Below are 18,766 nucleotides of genomic sequence, written 5' to 3' on the forward strand. Positions count from 1 at the left end.
AGAGAAGTTTGTGGCACAACTTGACCAGAAGAAGGGATTGGTTGGTAGGACATGTTCTGAGGCATCAAGGGATCACCAATTTAGTATTGGAGGGCAGCGTGGAGGGTAAAAATCGTAGGGGGAGACCAAGAGATCAATACACTAAGCAGATTCAGAAGGATGTAGGTTGCAGTAGGTACTGGGAGATGAAGAATCTTGCACAGGATAGAATAGCATGGAGAGCTGCATCAAACCAGTCTCAGGACTGAAGACCACAACAACAACAACAACAACAACAACAACAAGACATTTAGGAAGTATTTTATGTCTACTTTTTAATTTTATTTCACCAAACATTATTTTATGACTGACTATCTGTTTTTAGAATGTTTGCTTATATACTTTCAGACTGCATATTGCTAATTCACATTCCTTTATTTTTGACACTACGGCTCATAGTATTATAATTCTAAACTCCTTCCATTTTCATTATTTTTATTTGTTTATAAGACTAGCATACAACATATGTAATAGCAATGCCTTTTTAAAAATTGTCACATGTAAATTAAAGGAAAAAAAATTGGATTCTACATATGAACTTCATAGACAATTTTTCATAAATATGCACAACTACTGTGCCCCCTAGATTTTTTTTTCCTCTCAGTATTGATTTGTAAGAATTATTATGTAATCTATGTAAATGAAAGTCTTTTATTACACCAGTAAATCGTATCTGTGCAGCATGTTCTATACATATCAGCTAAAGATTATTGCAGCCTACTCACTGAAAATCGTTTCAATAAAGACATGTTGCTGCTCAATAGTACATCATCTGACATGACAGTCTTTGCCACTCCACTTTCGCAACAACTTTGATAGAAAGAAGCCTGCTGCCACATCTTTGCACTGGCGTTTATCCTCACCATGGCAACCACTAGTTTGCCTATCGACTTTACAGCAACTTCAGTGGAAAGAAGCCTGCTGCCTCATCTTTGGAACAGCATCCAACTACACCATGGCAACCAGTGGTTCCAAATGGTTCACTAACAGGCCTTGAGAGGGCAACCCATGTACTGTCAAAACGAAGTTTGTTTATCCTACATGTTTATTTATTTTAACGCTTCTTAATTGACAATAGCTGTTAAATAAGCTAAGTTTAGTGTGTGTTTATTTTTATTTCTCGATAATGATCTTTTAACTAAGAAATTTTACATTCTTATTCGACCTATAACCCATTGGTTAGTAATGACATCATTCCATCAGAAGTGGGCAGAGCCTCCGTTATATATAGTAAGACTGCACTGGTTTCTCCAGTAGTGATTCTCCAGCAGAAGGAAGTTCTTACTCATTGGCAATTCATCATTTTATAACTTTATAACTTCATGTATTTTCTTTAATGTATGTAGCTCTGTACTTAAAGCTTTGTAAAAGACTTGTAGGTCTGAAGATGACCACAGTAGTGGTTGAAACCGGTCACCGTAATAAATAAATTTTGATCAAGACTGTTTTTGATAGCAAATATTTGCAACACATTGATAACTGTCACTCCCATAATGCATTCAAAAGTAATTTATTTGTGGTGTCACTTCAAGTACTTTCTCGAGAAGTCAAATCAAGGAACTGGGTATACCAAACTACTGTTTCTCAGTGTATCTATTCCTTAATGAAATTTGTCATAAATACCATACCCCTATTACGAAACGATGGCTTTGTTCACAGAATCAAAACCGGAAATACACAGATTCGACATAACGATTTAAAAAAAAATTACTTCACTCCACAAATATAATTTTTCACCTTGGTAGCATCTACAAAAAGTCTAATTACAGTGTACAAGGAGATTAAAGCAGACTGTTCCAGTGCCTGGTGGGGGTGGGGGGTGGGGGGGGGGGGGGGGGGTGCATGGGTTTCAGTGAACATCAGTCATTTTGGCCATGAACAGGGATGGGTATTATTGTCTATCAGTCCAGTTGCCCTACTGGACACATTCTGTGCAAGCGCAAGCTATTTGCCTACCCCTGCCTGCAATCACTTGGCCAGGGCAGTGTAGTTGTGGAATTTACTGCAAGGGTGTTTGTCTGGCCACAAGGCAGCTCTTTGCCTGCCTCCTCCCATGGGCAACAGGCTGCCTACAAGTGAGCACTTAATAAAAGCTGGAACAGCCTGGGTTAAGGAATTTATTGGTGGCCACTTCTTTCTACTCTGCTGAAGAATTTCTTAGCAGAGCCAACTGATGTACACTGAAGTGCCAAAGACTCTGGTGCAGGCATACATATTCAAATACAAAGATACATAAACAGGCAGAATATGGCTCTGCGATTGGCAATGCCTACATAAGGCAACAAGTGTCTGGCACAGTTGTTAGATCAGTTACTGCTGCTACAATGGCAGGTTATCAAGAGCTAAGTGAGTTTGAACATTGTGTTATAGTCGGCACATGAACGATGGGACACAACATCTCCGAGGTAGGGATGAAGTGGGGATTTTCATGTACGACCATTTCACGAGTGTACTGTGAGTATCAGGTATCCGGTAAAACATCAAATCTCTGACATTGCTGTGGCTGGAAAAAAATCCTGCAAGAATGGGACCAACAACGACTGAAGAGAATCCTTCAATGTGACGGAAGTGCAACCTTTCCACAAATTGCTGCAGATTTCAATCAACAAGTGTCAGCGTGTGAACCATTCAACAAAAAATCACAGACATAGGCTTTCAGAGCCAAAGGCGTACTCGTGTACCCTTGATCACTGCACAACACACAGCTTTACAACTCACCTGGGCCCGTCAACACTGACATTGGACTGTTGATGACTGGAAATATGTTGCCTGGTCAGACGAGTCTCATTTCAAATTATATCAAGCAGATGGACATGGACATGTACAGGTATGGGGGGGCAACGTCATGAATCCACGGACCCTGCAGGCGACTGTTCAAGCATATCAACAGGGACTGTTCAAGCTGGTGGAGGCTCTGTAATGGTGTGGGGCATGTGCAGTTGGAATGACATGGGACCCCTGATACATCTAGCTACAACTCTGACTGATGACATGTATGTAAGCATCCTGTCTGATCACCTGCATACATTCAGTGCATTCCGATAGACTTAGGAATACCAGCAGGACAATGTGACACCGACACACCCAGTATTGCTACAGAGCAGCTCCAGGAACACTCTTTTGAGGTTAAACATTTCCACTGACCACCAAACTCCCCGGACATGAACATTACTGAGAATATCTGGGCTGCCTTGCAATGTGCTGTTCAGAAAAGATCTCCACCCCCTTGTACTCTTATGGATTTATAGACGGTCCTGCAGGACTCATGGTGTCAATTCCCTCCAGAACTACTTCAGACATTAGTAGAGTCCATGCCACGTCGTGTTGCGGCACTTCCGCGTGCTCATGAGGGCTCTATATGATATTAGGCAGGTGTACCAGTTGCTTTGTCTCTTCAGTGTATATTTTGTTAACAATAATGAAACACAAGTTCTACGTAGTACCCCATTCTCCACCTCCTCGCAACATTAACGTAATTCATCTCAGGAAGTACTGAAAACAGTTTCCTTTTGATGATGCTTGACTAAAATGGCCTTGAAATTGTCTTATTCACTTCAGTACATATATACAGGTTGTCCAGCGATAGAATCCCCAATTTCAAAATGAAACATCTTAAAAACTAAGATTGACAGAGGAGTACAAAGAAAGGTATGTTATTTTCAAAGTTGTAAGAATATTATACAAAAGTTTTGAAATAGTCTGAAAAGCTGTTAACATATGGCACTTATACAGTATTGGTGAGTACAATTAAACTTATGCAAGTGTTCTTAGCAATCACATTCCAGTCTTTTCAAAATTTCTACCACTCGCAGTATGGAGATGGCACAAATGAACAACGATATTTGCAATCATATCCTGTAACGTCCCACTGGAAACGGATTCAGATGCCACACCAATTCGCCAATTCAAGCTCCTATAACATGGTGGTATGGATTTGGTAGATAGTGTCTTTCAATGTGCCCCACCAAAAGTAGTCACAAGGAGTCACATTGTGCGACCCGAAATATTCATCAAGAAAGCAATATACCTGTTTGGTGTGATGTGGTCTGGCCCCATCTTGTATGAACCACTCAGTGCCTGGTCAGTCCTCCAACGCTAGCTGTGTGGCTACAAATTGTTCCAAATTGCAACATAACATTCACTAGTGATAGTTTCTCACATAAAAAAGGACCAATAATGCCCCTGCTGGATACCACAGCCCCAACAGTAACTTTAGGAGAAAGGAGTTGTTTCACTTCACACCAATGGGGATTTTTGAAATCACAAATTCACCTAATTTGTTTATTCATATCCCCATTCAGATGGAAGTATGTTTCAACTGTGAATCAAATGCAGCCAACATGAAATCCTTTCATTGTCAATCACTGGGAGAACCTGGATCACAAAGTCAGCCCTCTGTCGCACAGCTCGTACAGGTATGGCCGGTGGCTTTGGATTTTGAATGGAAACACATGTAGGTTCTATTTCAGTATTGTCTGCATGCTAGAACGCTTCAAATCAGCCTCTGCTGGAATTCTTCAGACAGATTTCCTTGGATTTTGCTGAATAATTCCTGAAACTGTGGTGACATTTTCAGGAGTGACAACAGTTTGCCTGGGGCCAACATTCCCCGGTAGATCATTGATCATGCTGCCTGTACACTGGAATTTGGTCAAGAGCTTGTGAATGATTTTTGCATTGGGTCCTTTTGGAACATTAAATCATGTTAGAAAACTGCACCTTGTTGCTGTAAGATGGCATTTTCATTTGTGGTATTCACAGTGCCATCTGTTAGCAGCTTTTTGAACTATTTCAAAACTTCAAGTCTGTGCTAAGTTTTGCACTAATTTTTAAATGATCATATGCTCCAAATTATTTACTCCTCCCACATCTTTCAGGACAATTTCACTGGCAATCTGTGGAAGGAGCATTAGCATATCAATTCCTTTGTAAACATGTGTTATGTATATTTGTTTTTCTGTCATGTTCCACATCCTTAAGCATCACCACACTATAGGTCTACAGAACGAGTACAGTGTCTAAGCTAATCTAATTGCAATTGTTTGAAATGTAGAATAAGGTCACTTCCCTTTTCCTGCATACTATATGAAATTGCAAAATATCAAACTGCTGACAAAACAGAATGATTACCAAAAACCAGAATTTCTGAGATATGAACAAGATTATCGCATAATAATACTAATTTATTGGTATGGCTAACGAAAAATAAAATAAATTTCCAGAATTCAAGAGAAGCCTTTATTCTAAATGATATCTATTAGTTAGAGGGGTTATCTCTGAAGCATGGTGAGAGCAAGAAGAGCAGTTACTGTCTTTATGTCAACGACATTATTTCCAAATTCATGGAACAAAGTGGACACACTTGGGCATAGAGAAAACTAAGCATTTACTTAAATGATTGAGAGAAGACACTAAAAGCACCATGAAATTTTAGAATTTAAACCTCAGACTTAATATGACTGCAGCACCATTTCACTCTGAAATGGACAGAGTAGAAGGCAATGAAACTTACATATGAAGTAATGAGGATATGAATATATGTCTTCAAAACAAACTGATTATGAACAAAATATACACAGACTTCAGAATTAGTAAATAAAGGTGTGACAGATATAAATAGTAATAATAAGTTGTGACATAAAACAGGCTGGTCGTGAGGGAGACGTGAAGTGGTACTGGAACGAAAAGTAGAGGAATCATTCTCAGTATAAAGCAATGTTACAGCATTAAACTTAGTAAGAATGTTAGTGATGGTAGAAATAACCATTCAATGAATAAATTACTATACTATACTAAGAAAGAAGGAAGACAATGATGCAATTAAAGGTGGAACTCTAACTCAGATTGGACAAGGATGGGGACTGGACCCAGCCATAACCTTTATGTGGAAAATATTTTGAAATTTGTCAACTGATTTAAGGGAATCATTAAACACCTAAATCTTTATCTATACACGAGGTCTGCTTCTTCTTAACACAGTTCCATTCCCTTAACCATTGTGCCAAATCACCAAATCACTCACGAGGAGGAGGTCTCAAACACGACCAACAAATGTAGCTCATTTGCCAGATCATTTGTGTACATGCTGAATGACAGACTAAGGTATTTTGGCTCAAACCACCATCCCCCCCCCTCCCCATATTTTTAGAAAATCGCACTATAAGTTCATGACATATAATTGACCCAAAATGGACTGGATCAGTAGATAACAGATACTTGAGCATTTTTTAGCGTCATATGTGGGGGTCTGCAAACACATATTTTCCTAGAAATTGAGGAAAGCAACTGTTACAATTGCCACTTCTGTACCCATTAAGGTAATCATTGCTGAACGAAAGCACTGCTGGTCTAGAAACCAAGACTTCTGGATGGGGAGGAGAGAAGCTGCGTTAGATTCCCAAATGCACTCTGCAGTAGTTGTTTTTTTTTAATTTGCATTTTTTTCTGTATTGAAACTGGTAGGAATAAGAGAGTTAATAAAGTGATCAATAAGGAATAACAGTAAGGTAGCAAATAAATTTCTTAAACAGCATTAATTAGTAGGGCGTTAAAATTTTAATCTTCGTTGCCTTACCATGGCTCTTTCACTTACTCTTTTACATGTCCTCATTTTCCTTGGAACAACTACATCAATGGTACTCATCATATATAAACATTTGAAGCAAATATACTCCCAGCATTAAGAACATCTAATGATGCAACCTTCATGCAACTCCATCGTTCCTTCCGAAGATTTGGCAGAAAACATACTTGGTTTACATTTAAAAATGTTTCTTTTTCAGAATTAATTTTGATCACATTGAGCAGTTTACTGTATGCATCATACTACACCGACTTGCCATACTTCCACCATGTGGTCAGCAGAATGTTTACAATCACTGTTCTTGTATGCTGTCTTGAACATTACACACGACAACCAGATCATCTATGTCAAGGCCGGCCAGAAATTCTACACACATGTGCAACTTCCTGGTCACAGTGTGCACACTTACCAGACTTGTAAACAGGCAAACAGAACCATCACTGCTCATTTAGTGTAAGTCTCTAAGCACAGAAGTCACCACTTCGCTTTACCCACTTGCTGGGATATACTGTACCTCGGGCAGTCTTGTGCTCTTTTCACAGTGTGCAATGCAGTCATGAAAACGAAACATAAAAACAAATAGTGCATAAATATGATGGACTGGTTTATGTTGATGTTATGTATCTAAATACCCTTCATGGCAGGGGTATGTAACATGTCTTTCAATAATCAAAGGATAGTTTTTTTAAGCATATAAGTAAGCCTTGAACAACCAATCTATGAACAAACATTTTAGATAACAATGTTCACCTGTGTAACATGAAGCAGGATAAAGCACAGCTAGTAAATAACAGTTTTGAATTAGAAAAAGAGTGAAATCCAAAACCTGCTTATCATTGGTGATGAGAAACAAACAATGTCGGGCACAAAAGCACGGCACATTGACAAAATTGCGAAGATTTTTGTCACTAATACTGGATTTACTGATTTTCTTTGCAGAGAAAAATCTTTCACACATGTAAGTACATCTGAACGCGGACATAACGCTCACAGCTTCATGATGTAGGCATGGAAATTCTTGCTGTGTAAAGTTTTTGTAGAATTCTTTTGTACTTCATATTGCAAAGAACTTGTCCCTCAGCCATGTGTTGCACTCCAGGTCCATCTGTTCCATCTTTAGATAATTTGGAGCTTCTTCAACTTATATTGAAAACAGCTGTGCAAAGCAACGAATGAGAGGAGACACACTCTTAACATCTATAAATTGTACTCGAAATTGCTCCATAATTTTTACAATTATTGACACGTATTCTCGAAATCTAGCACTTTTGTGGACCAAACTGAGGGTAGAGAAATGTGCAGTGTTTTCAGACAATAATTGGTGTGGCATTGATAGTTCTGATGCCACAGCATAGGTGAAAGCTCGTAGGTTGGCACTACGAGAGCAGACAAACTATGCCAACCACAGCGCCCTCTAGCCGAAGCTGTGGAGCTCAACGAGCACCACTCTGCTTTCTGCCCCAGGTGATCAAGAGCAGACGACAGAGCAACTTAGCTTCTACTTCATAGGGGGCTAGCTGTTACAGACTTTGCCTTTGTTACTTTGATGATAGTTTGTATAACTACTAATAACTGTTAGCTTTGATACATGAACAGCTTCGCACCTACGTGCTTGTCAAGACTAAGTTAAGTGTATGTCTTTGACTAATATTCTGTATTAAATGTACTTTTACTTTACATGCAGTACCGAAGTGCTTTACCTCACCTCCTCCTACTGGCTTCCTTCATTGGCCTATTTTGCAGATCACAGGAGCAGACCCACACACCGCCTTCCAGGCGGGATACAAAACAATTGGCGATGAGGATGTTATTTTTTTTTCCCCCTTCTACCTATGTTTCCTCGGTACTGCTTTGTCATTCTTGCCATATATCCATATGACTGAGTGAATGTGTGCTTCCAACCTTCGCTATAACACATTATTGTGCGTCAACAATGGTTTCGCCACAGGAACAGGCTTCGCTGTCCGATCTTGTATGGTTTCAGGCTCAGCAAATGACGCAGCTGCTTGCTACTGTAAATGGACTGGTCACACTACAAACTGCAGCTACTACAGCGCCTCCGACGCCCCCGCCTGTACCACAGACGACGCCTACAGCGCTGCCATTTCGTGTCTTCAATCCGGTCATTGAATGCTGGCCAGAACACATCGCCAAGATCGAGGCACACTTTGCCGCATACAACGTACCGGGTACAGAGTGGCTTGCCTGTTTCTGCTCCACAATGGGCTTAGCCTATAGTATGTGTGAAGAAACCAAGTGGTCGTCTCCGTATTTGTGCTGACTTTAAGTCTACAGTAAATCCCCAGACAGTGGTCGCTATGTTTCCCTTACTGTATCCTGAAGACATTTTGTTAAGTTTGGTGTGGGAAAATTCTTTTCCACGATTGACTTGCGGGACACACACTTTCAAATTCCACTCGACAAACAGTCGCAGTACTATTTTGTGATCAAAACTCACCTTGGATTGTTCAAGTTTTGGCGACTTCCATTCGGGAGTGCTTCGGCTCCTGCTATTTTTCAGGCTTACTTGCAGCAGTTGTGGGCCACTGTCCCTGGTTGTCCAATTACCTGGATGATATAGTTGTGTCAGGTCGAACCCCTGACAAATATCTGCAGAATTTGCATGCCTTATTTACTGTACTTTTGCAGGCAGGACTCAAATGTAACAGGAACAAGTGCAATTTTTTTCAAACTGAGATTCAGTATTTAGGACATATGATTAACGGACACGGTATCCACCCCTCACCATCACATCTCCATGGGATTAGAGACCTGCCAGCACCCAGGAACTTGAAAGAACTTCAGTCTGTGTTGGGCAAAATTACATATGTTCGGTTTATACCAAATGCTGCACACACTGCAGGGCCTTTGCATTGCCTTAGGCGTAAGAACGTTCCTTTTGTCTGGTCTTCGGAATGTGACGCTGCTTTCCACAAGCTCAAATCTGCTTTGTTGAGTGATCGCTGTTTGATTCCTTTCAATCCCTCCAAACCAGTTGTATTGGCTGTCGATGCATCTTCTCACGGCATCGGAGTGGTTCTCTCGCACTGCACTAATTCTGTTGATCACCCAATTGCTTTTGCATCTAAGTTGCTCAATTCTGCCCAGGAAAACTATTCTCAAATCAAGAAAGAAGCTTTAGCTATTGTATATGGAGTGACAACATTTCATGATTTTTTGTACAGTCACAAGTTCTATTTGGCCACTGACATTAAGCCTTTGACGTCGTCGTTTCACCCATCAAAGCCAGTTCCAGCTCATATTGCACAAAAGTTGCAACATTGGTCTTTGTTTTTGTCTAACTACAATTACAAAATTGCCAGCATGGCAATGACGATGCTTTGTCTCGTCTACCTATCGGGCCTGACGATGAGTTTCATTCTTCCGAATTGTCATGCATGTTTATTGATTCGCAGGATAAGGAATTAACTGATGGTTTTCTGGTGGATTTTCATCACATTGCTTCCACGATGGCCGCAGATGCTTCTTTGCAGATTGTTTTACGGTTCCTTCATACTCAATAGCCTCCGTCTGCTACGGAGATTAGTGATCCCTTGTTAGACGTTACTTTGCGCAACATCACAACCTGTCTGTACACCATGATGTTATTTTGTTATGAACTGACAATGATCAGTCTCGTGTGGTTGTACCTCGTTTGTTGCCGTCTGAAATCCTCTGATTACTGCACACTGGTCATTGGGGTATAGCGTGGGTGAAGCAATTAGCGCATCGCCACTGCACTTGGGTCGGCATTGAGAAAAAAATTGGGGATTTGTTTGCTAGTTGTCGCTCTTGCGCGGAGCATGAATCTACTCTCCACCAGCACTTCTTTGGGTGGCCAACTTCTCCTGCGCCTTGGCAGTACGATCATATCGATTTTACGTGTCCTTTCTGGGACACCCGCTGGTTGATAGCTATTGATGTGTACAGCAACTTTCCTTTTGTTGTACCTATGTCTTCTACCACATCTGCCAGTACTATTCGGACTTTGTCGAGTATTTTTTGCATTGAGGGCCTTCCTGAAGTTATTGTCTCTGACAATGGTCCCCAATTTGTGTCCTCCGAGTTTGAAGTGTTCTGTGCTGCTAATTGCATTCGCCATCTGCCCTCAGCTCCATTCCACCCTCAGTTGAACAACGAGGCTGAATGCTTTGTGCATACGTTTAAGTCACAGATGAACAAAATGTATGCCACGCACTCTCACGAGCGTGTGCCATGGACTTTCCTTGCTTCCTATCGCTCCCAGCCGCGCGGCGCTCGTTTCCCAGTGGAACTGCTACATGGCCACGCCCATCAGTCGTTCTTGCAGCTATTGCACCCGCTGCTGTGCACTCCTGCTGCTTCGCCTCGTTCTGGCTTGGTGCCGCATGCTTTGGTGTTCTATCTTTTTGTGCCATCCTCGGTTTTCTGCCGCTGGTTCTTATCTGGCAGAATTTGAGGCTTCGCAGATTCCGCCACCTCAGCCCACGACTCCACCGATGGCATCTCCGCCACTCACGCCTCCAGCGCTGTTGCCCTTGCCTGCACTGCTGATCCGGTTTGCGGCGCCGGGCAGGTACCTCTCGCTGCCGCCACAGAACCACCTCTGGCCACCGTCACCGTCATGTTCCTCCATGGTGCTGGAGCCAATGGATGCTGAGACTGCCGTCACGCCACCAGCGCCATCACCCATGGAGGTTGTAGCTCTGCATCCTCATCCGAGCATACCCAGTGGCGGTGCGCATCCTAGGCAGGTTTTCAATGGGGTGTTTTCCTCAGCCCCTTGCAAGCGATTCGGGGATGCGTGTGGGCAGTGCAGCCCCACAGTTCCGCTGTCCGCCCCCTCAGTTGTGCCATCCCTAGGCCCCTCCACCCACCGTCAGAAGCCCTATTCCACGACGGTGCCCTGTTCCAGAGGGGAGTGATGTGGCGTCGATAGTTCCAATGCCACAGCATATGTGCACGCTTGTAGGTTGGCACTACGAGAGCAGACGAACTACACAAACCACAGCGCCCTCTAGCCGCTGCTGTGGAGATCAACGAGCACTGCTCTGCTTTCTGCCCCAGTTGATCAAGAGCAGATGACAGAGAAACTCAGCTTCTATTTCGTAGGGGGCTAGCCATTACGCACTTTGCCTCCGTTACTTCGATTATAGTTGGTACAACTACTAGTAACTGTTAGCTTTGATACATGAACAGCTTCGCACCTACGTGATCATCAAGCCTAAGTTATGTGTATGTCTTTGACTAATATTCTGTATTAAATGTGCTTTTACTTTACATGCAGTACCGAAGTGCTTTACCTCACCTCCTCCTACTGGCTTCCTTCATTTGGCCTATTTTGCAGATCACAGGAGCAGACCCACGCACCGTTTTCCAGGCGGGATACAAAACAACTGGCTCTCTCTCAAATAGCAAGCTTACTTTAAAAAGCATTTACTTTTCCCAACATCTAAGAAGTTGAATTATTGTCACCTTGCAAACTGACATTCTGGCTGTTCATGTGAGACGTAATGGCCATGAGAAATGCACGGTCTGATATCCACCAAAGATCTTCTAATTTCAGTTCATTCTTTCCCTTCTTATGTAAGAAATGTACTACAGCCAAACATAACTCAAATAAATCTTTTCAGCATTTTATCTCAACTGAACCAGCGTACTTTGGTATACAACAGTAAGATATGATGGCATACTCCTTTCCCAATTCCTCCAAGAACTGCCAAAGCTGAAATGCATAAGCCCATGTGTTTTCAGATAGTTTTTAGTAAGCACAATAATTTGCCTGACTTTTCTAACGTTACTGATTTTGCACAAAGCTCCTCCCAATGTAGAATGCAGCGAACTCCATAAAGTGCCTCTTCTATGCATCCTAGCGTTCTGCGCATCAGTGCTGTGAGTCCTCTCTGATAGCCCCACATTGCCGATGCTCCATCTGTGGTCACTGATATTAACCGATTCCAATCCACACCGACTCCATCAACCACTTGCTCCACAGCTTAGAGTAAATCTACACCTGCTGTAGCCCCTTTCAAAGGCACTAAGTCTTATCACTGTGTTTGGAAAGGCCAATTTCTTGAAACCTGCTAATATTTTAGTGGGCCACTAAAGCTCTGCAGCATCAATGAGACAATCTTTTGCAAACTTCTTGGAAAACAGTTTCCCAGATCTTGCTATTCTCAATGCAATTTTGAAACTTGCTTGATGTACTATGATTGTCACTCTGAAAGTACATTGTACAGTGAAATCGATACGAATGTAATCCAAGAAATGAAGAGTTCGAGAGGTATCAATTATTATGACTTACATTAAAAACCTGTTGATGTGCCTAAACCATTTTTCTCTTAAGCACATTCACTTTGGCTTGCCATTCTTCACTGTTCAGTACATATCACTCATCTTTATGAAATAAGTAATAGTTTTTTCTCTGTTGTGATTTCATCCCCCCCCCCCCCCCCATGTGGGCAGGAGGAGGAGGGAGAGAAAGAGGGCTGGCAGTGGTACACTCAACCTCAACTACACACATTTAGGCGCTAACATATAAACATGATGACAATGACAATGATTTTAAAATTGTAGTGAAATATAAGGATTGTGAAAGACTAACATAATAAGGCTGGCTGAATATTTAAAAGCAGTGATAAAAATATGGTCAGACAGCACAGTTCAAAAAAAAGACACGAAGGACACTAAAAACACTTGAAAAAACACAAACAACACAGAAGAGATACTGACCATTAAAAACGGAGCACTGCACACTTTCACTAAAATTCGAAAGGACCTGCTCTAGAATGATTGATGAAAGGAAAGGAAAAGTAGGTACACAGGGAGAGGGGATGGGGACGGGGATGGGAACTGAGGGCTAGTAAGAGGTGGCAATGACAGTGAGATATAGGGATGGCTGTTGGGGGACAGGGAGAGAGGGGTAGATGGCATCGGTATCTGTGAATCTGAAAGGAAGGGGAAGTGGGGAGCGACTGGCAGGCATAAAAGGAGGGGATGTGAGAGAGAGGAGATGAAGGGGAGGGAAGCCCTGGCAGAGGGGTTGGGGAGGGGGGGGGGGCAGAGATGGTGGGATGGATTCAGAGTTGGTACGAGGGGTATATTCTGGGATGGAGTTCATGATCTGGGAGGCAGATGGTAGAAATTTCTTTGGGAGAGGATGTGGAGGGTGTACAAGTGGAGCGTTGGTGGGATGTGTAGGTAGAGGTGTGGCAGTACCCTAGGATTAGAGAGGAGATGGGACACAAGAGGACTGTTGGTGTCGAGTCTGCGGCAGGTGCAGATTATCAATAAGTAATAGTGTCTTTCAATCGTGAACTTGGGGCTGGACACCTATTATTCGGCAGCACAGCAAACACTGCGAGTTTTCACCTACTGCTGTGAAGAAGAATTGCAGTTCCCAGTTGTGTTAAAATGACTGAGAACACAGATCCTCTGCTCTTTGCTTTTTTGCAATACTCGCCATTTCTCAGTACATCTCATGTAAGACTACAGTCACCATAGGGAAGCAAGACTGAGTGTGCTTCGGTCCTCTTGGTACCATGTAAACTGGGAAGTGGAGCTGTAGCCGTTCATTTGGTGTATATGTCTAGTTACAGACGTCACTGTTGCACTTTGCCCACTTGCTGAGATGTGTGCACCAGTGCCGCCGCACCTCTGCAATTTTTCACAGTGTACACCATTTTGCTGGCCCTGATCTATGTCTTAACTCCAGCACAACTCGGTAACCTGATTATGTTCAAAGAAACAAAACCAGTTGTAACACAATAAATGTGTAAAAATACAGCTGATGTAAATTTCATTAATGGAATTAATGTTAATGCGTATCATGCATATGATAATATTGGTGCTGAAAGTTGATCGTGTATATAGCTATGACTCCTTGTTGCACCTGCATAGTGTGCAATGCCCACAGGGTTTTCAGAAGCATAATGCAATTTTGAGAGTTCCTAATGAAGTTCTGCACCACAACTCACTGTAAACAAACATCATGTGGTCGGCTGTTCGTGGTCCCTCGTGAAAAATTCACTATAGTATTACTTGGAATCCTTTTCATACATTGAAGCTTAAAATTTTATTTTTTTTATCAAAGCCATTTCAGAAATTTGTTTGATTAGCTTGTAATTATTCTTTATTGATTACCTAATTAACCAATTTATTCCTAAAAATTTCAATATGGAAAAAATACAAATAAAAACAATCTTTGCACAATGGATTTGAGACTCGAACACAGGTTCTCTACTCCCAGCTGGATGCCACGGTCGCAACACCAGTGGCACTTTGGTTCAACAGGGTTTACCTTATGGGTACATAAAAAGCGGTACCAACAGTTTATTTCTCAATGTTTAGGAAAATATGCATTTGCAAACACCATATATGATTTTGAAAACTGTTCAATTCTCATTTATCTACCAATCCTGTCAATTCAGAGTCAATCACTCGTCGTGAACTTTAGGGGTGATTTTCTCAAATCCAGAGGGGTGTTTTGCCAAAAATCTTAGAATTTTTTGTTTCAGGGTGTGCACAAACAACTTTCCAAATGTTAGACAAATCAGTTGGTCATGTCTAAGACCTTTCTTTTGTCAGTGTCAAAATTTTTGATAAATGCGTATTATCAGCCATCAAGAATGAAGAACTGCAAAATGCCACTAAAGCCTGGTCTCCCTCAAAATGTAAGGGCCATACAAATTGCAGGAGATAAATACATTATAAAACACTTCCATGATGCTTGCATGGGTGAGGAAAAATCAGGTGGATGTGGTTGTGTTGTAATCTTCAGTTTGAAGACAACCTACACCTGGATCAGGATCAGAATAACGAACTGACTTCACAACTAGTTGTTTCCAGGACACCTGCCACAGCAACAAAAAATCACAGCATGAGTTTGGTCGCACGTTCTGTCCTATGCACAGCTGTCATATCACTCTACTACCTCAGCTGCCAGTAAGCAGACAGTTATGGAGTAACATTGTTGTCTGTAAAACTGTTCTTTCAATTTTTTGTTAAACACTTTGTTGCTCTGTGGAGTATTCTTCTTTTATGGAATGCGTGAAGTTAATTCCAAAACTACCTACGAAAGGGATAAAACCATTAGCTTCTTGCAAAGCAAACTCAATACTGTGTGTGCCACAGTCATGATAATTTTTTTGAATAATTCTCCTGCCATTTGACTGTAATAATTTTTATTTTATTGTTATACAATCTAGATTTTGCCCTTACAGCTTTTTAAAGTACAAAAACTAGAACAAACAGTAGAAGTATAAATCAAAAAAAAGGAAGAAACAGGGCAACTATGAAAAACAGTGTGTAAATACCATGCATGATTCTTTACCTTATCTATATAGCAAAAGACATCAGACTGGTATGAAACACATACAAATCCTTGTCAGAATAGCATATCTGGCCATATAGTTCAGATCTGCCACTAGTTAAAGTGAGAAAATCACTAAAATAAATAAGTTGCAGACTTCCATTTATGTATCTTATAGCACGGCTGTTAAATGAAACTCCTAACCAGTAAACAGGTATGGGCCACACTATTGTGTCTGAACAACATCTGGAATGGGCATAGATGAAACGCTGTTCCAATGATTGCCAGAAAGACATCATAGTCTGCACAACACAATCTGTAGTGTGTTAGGGAACAAAGTTGCTGAAATGTTTATTTTGCCTGATGAATACATTATCTTTGCATACAATTGCATATATCAGTGTTTACACTATATGACATGGAGGCCCACTACTATAGGGTATATAAATGTAAGTCTGCAAATTAGTTATGGATTTTAGAGATTTTCTCCTAATGACCGATCATAATTGTATGACCAGACATGCTTTTCTGACAAGGATTTGTATGTATTTAACACCAGTCTGATGTCCTGACATATAAATAAGGTAAAGAATCATGGTATCTACATACTATTTTTCGTGGTTGCCCTGTTTCTTGCTTAAGTGATTCATGCTACTATTGTTTGTTCTAGTTTTTTGACAATGGCATAAGGCAGAAATCTAGATTGTATAACAACTCTCTCTCTCTCTCTCTCTCTCTCTCTCTCTCTCTCTCTCTCTCTCTCTCTCACACACACACACACACACACACACACACACACACACACACACACACACACAGATATAGATATGTCGCTTCATACAGTGCAGTACATACCTGAAATTATATACACATAATTTTCAGGTATGTACTGCAGTGTATGAAGCACGCAGCTGTGAAAGATCGTGCCCAAAGAATTTGGTTGGAGCAGTTACAAGCTGCAATATGTGAGGGGGATCAAATGGAATAAGACTATTATAAAAACAGAATTGCAATCCTGAAGCTGCAATACTTGTCATCAAACTTTAGACATACACCATCATAAACATACCAAGAAAATTGACTGTTCAGTGTCTTTCAGCATAGATTAAGAAATATAACATATGTAACCACTGTCCAACATGGCATAATGATCACACTTTCTCAATATAAAATCAAAGGTACTGTCAAATTTGTAGGTTCAGAAACACCAAGTTAGGTCCAAGAAAGTTAATGCATACAGAATAGAACCATATACTGAAATTAAGACAATTTGTCAAACACCACTCAGCACCAAAAGTGCAAGCTTTGAAGGGGAAACGGTCTGTCACCATCAACATACCATGCAAACAGAAAGCAATAACGTACTGTTAATTGGACTGCATAATTAGATTAGATTAGATCAGATCAGATTAGTACTTGTTCCATAGATCATGAATACGACACTTTGTAATGATGTGGAATGTGTCAGTACCATACAGTATAAATGAATGCAAGCTGCAAAAACATCATTCAAGACCACATTATCCCATCCTCGTAATATCTTCTGTTTCAAATCTGATAAACTTTTTAATGAAATAAATAAAGTCATAATTATATAATATACCAGTTCACAGTGGAACTGCAGATCTCTGAAGAAAACTTACAGAATCATCATAAAATACGGAAGTTTAATCTTCTACAGTATTCAACAGGGCCTCACTCCTTTACAGAACGATTATCTTGTTATAAGATTACAGTCAGATATTTTGAAAATGAAACAAACCAATGTTTCCTCAACATACCTGAAACAAATGGAAGAAAATAGTAAGACAACAAATACACACAATTTACTTTATAGAAAAGATTTTGTTAAACACTCTATAACTTGAAACTCCCTGGCAGATTAAAACTGTGTGCCCGACCGAGACTCGAACTCAGGACCTTTGCCTTTCGTGGGCAAGTGCTCTACCATCTGAGCTACCAAAGCACGCCTCATGCCCGGTACTCACAGCTTTACTTCTGCCCGTATCTCGTCTCCTACCTTCCAAACTTTACAGAAGCTCTCCTGCGAAACTTGCAGAACTAGCACTCCTGAAAGAAAGGATATTGCGGAGACATGGCTTAGCCACAGCCTGGGGGATGTTTCCAGAATGAGATTTTCACTCTGCAGCGGAGTGTGCGCTGATATGAAACTTCCTGGCAGATTAAAACTGTGTGCCCCACCGAGACTCAAACTCGGGACCTTTGCCTTTCGCGGGCAAGTGCTCTACCATCTGAGCTACCAAAGCACGTCTCACACCCGGTACTCACAGCTTTACTTCTGCCAGTATCTCGTCTCCTACCTTCCAAACTTTACAGAAACTCGCAGGAGAGCTTCTGTAAAGTTTGGAAGGTAGGAGACGAGATACTGGCAGAAGTAAAGCTGTGAGTACCGGGTGTGAGACGTGCTTTGGTAGCTCGGATTGTAGAGCACTTGCCCGCGAAAGGTAAAGGTCCCGAGTTTGAGTCTTGGACGGGCACACAGTTTTAATCTGCCAGGAAGTTTCATATCAGCGCACACTCTGCTGCAGAGTGAAAATCTCATTCTGGAGACTCTATAACTTGCACAAAACAGAAAAATATCTGCTGTCCACTAGGAACTTTGTAAGGAAAGAAAGGCAACGAATACTAAAAGCAATAAATTTGTATTGGTTAAGGAGAACTTCAGTTAAGACTTGAGAAAGTTATTTTCACTAGACTAAATCATTGTCTTGAGCCCTGCCTTCACATCATAATTGTATTTTAGTTTAGGGGGACATTTTAACACATAATACTCTAATATGTAAGAAGTGTCTGTATATTCAATTATCTCAACAAACCCATTTTTGGTAATGTTC

General features: G+C 41.1%; 1 protein-coding gene across 1 annotated transcript in view; it reads right to left on the reverse strand.

Moving 5' to 3' along the window:
* The window catches only part of LOC126183737 (2-oxoisovalerate dehydrogenase subunit alpha, mitochondrial), a 174,339-nt gene that overhangs the window by 81,263 nt on the left and 74,310 nt on the right, over nucleotides 1-18,766 (reverse strand). The window lies entirely within an intron of this gene.

The sequence above is a fragment of the Schistocerca cancellata genome, chromosome 4 (assembly GCF_023864275.1).
Source record: "Schistocerca cancellata isolate TAMUIC-IGC-003103 chromosome 4, iqSchCanc2.1, whole genome shotgun sequence".
Lineage (NCBI taxonomy): Eukaryota > Metazoa > Arthropoda > Insecta > Orthoptera > Acrididae > Schistocerca > Schistocerca cancellata.